This window comes from Cetorhinus maximus, chromosome 21 (genome assembly GCF_964194155.1).
Source record: "Cetorhinus maximus chromosome 21, sCetMax3.hap1.1, whole genome shotgun sequence".
NCBI lineage: Eukaryota > Metazoa > Chordata > Chondrichthyes > Lamniformes > Cetorhinidae > Cetorhinus > Cetorhinus maximus.
This window is the reverse complement of record NC_135899.1, coordinates 1,690,542-1,692,966: the sequence shown is the minus strand read 5'-3', so window position 1 is coordinate 1,692,966 and position 2,425 is coordinate 1,690,542.

Genomic DNA, 2,425 nt, shown 5'->3' with positions numbered 1-2,425 from the left:
GCTCCCATTGGCTGCGGCCTAGTCACGTGCGCCAGGATCTCCACCCCATTGGTCAGTGAGGCTCCGCCGACGGTTAGAATTCAAACCGCTGACGGTTGGGGCCGAAAATCAAACCGGCTCCTGGGAGCGAAAAGCAGCAGCTGTCAAAGCCCGGACCCGGAACCGGGACCGACACCGGGACCACCCCCCCATCCCCACCCTCACCCCCATCCCCCATCACCCCTACCTCACCCCATCACCCCTACCTCACCCCAAACCCACCCCCCCACCCTCATCCCCACCCCCATCACCCCTACCTCACCCCCAAACCCACCCCCATCCCCACCCTCACCCCCATCACCCCTACCTCACCCCCAAACCCACCCCCATCCCCACCCTCACCCCCATCACCCCTACCTCACCCCCATCCCCACCCTCACCCCCATCACCCCTACCTCACCCCCATCACCCCTACCCCACCCCCATCCCCACCCTCACCCCCATCACCCCTACCTCACCCCCATCACCCCTACCTCACCCCCATCACCCCTACCTCACCCCCATCACCCTACCTCACCCCCATCACCCCTACCTCACCCCCATCCCCACCATCACCCCCATCACCCCTACCTCACCCCCATCACCCCTACCTCACCCCCATCCCCATCCTCACCCCCATCACCCCTACCTCACCCCCATCCCCACCCTCACCCCCATCACCCCTACCTCACCCCCATCCCCACCCTCACCCCCATCCCCCATCACCCCTACCTCACCCCCATCACCCCTACCTCACCTCCATCCCCACCCTCACCCCCATCACCCCTACCTCACCCCCATCACCCCTACCTCACCCCCATCCCCACCCTCACCCCCATCACCCCTACCTCACCCCCATCACCCCTACCTCACCCCCATCCCCACCCTCACCCCCATCACCCCTACCTCACCCCCATCACCCCTACCTCACCCCCATCCCCACCCTCACCCCCATCCCCCATCACCCCTACCTCACCCCATCACCCCTACCTCACCCCCATCCCCACCCTCACCCCCATCACCCCTACCTCACCCCCATCACCCCTACCTCACCCCCATCACCCCTACCTCACCCCCATCCCCACCCTCACCCCCATCACCCTACCTCACCCCCATCACTCCTACCCCACCCCCATCACCCCTACCCCACCCCCATCACCCCTACCTCACCCCCATCACTCCTACCCCACCCCCATCACTCCTACCCCACCCCCATCACCCCTACCCCACCCCCATCACCCCTACCTCACCCCCATCACCCCTACCTCACCCCCATCACCCCTACCCCACCCCCATCACCCCTACCTCACCCCCATCACCCCTACCTCACCCCCATCACCCCTACCTCACCCCCATCCCCCCTACCTCACCCCCATCCCCCCTACCTCACCCCCTACCTCACCCCCATCACCCCTACCTCACCCCCATCACCCCTACCTCACCCCCATCACCCCTACCTCACCCCCAACCCCTACCTCACCCCCATCACCCCTACCTCACCCCCAACACCCCTACCTCACCCCCAAACCCACCCCAATCACCCCTACCTCACCTTCAACACCCCTACCTCACCCCCATCACCCCTACCCCACCCCCATCACCCCTACCTCACCCCCATCACCCCTACCTCACCCCCATCACCCCTACCTCACCCCCATCACCCCTACCTCACCCCCAACACCCCTATCTCACCCCCAACACCCCTACCTCACCCCCAACACCCCTACCTCACCCCCATCACCCCTACCCCACCCCCATCACCCCTACCCCACCCCCATCACCCCTACCTCACCCCCATCACCCCTACCTCACCCCCAACACCCCTACCTCACCCCCAAACCCACCCCAATCACCCCTACCTCACCCCCAACACCCCTACCTCACCCCCATCACCCCTACCCCACCCCAATCACCCCTACCTCACCCCCATCCCACCCCCCCAACCCCCAACAACCCTACCTCACCCCCAACACCCCTACCTCACCCCCATCCCACCCCCAACACCCCCACTCCCAAACCCACCCCCCCATCCCCACCCCCAACACCCCTACCTCACCTCCAAACCCACCCCCACCATCCCCAAACCCACTCCCCCAACACCCCCAAACCCACACCCTCACCCTCACCCCCATCCAACCCCCCCCACCCTCACCCCCATCCCACCCCCAACGCCCCCACCCCCAAACCCACCCATCCTCCCTACCACTCCCCCAACACCCCCACCCATCCCTCACCCCAACACCCCTAGCCCCACCCCCAACACCCCAACCCCACCCACATCCCCCACCCTCACCCACCCATCCCCCACCCCCAACACCCCCCAACACCCCCACCCACCTTACCTCTCAAAAACAGAAATACCTGGAAAAACTCAGCAGGTCTGGCAGCATCGGCGGAGAGGAACACA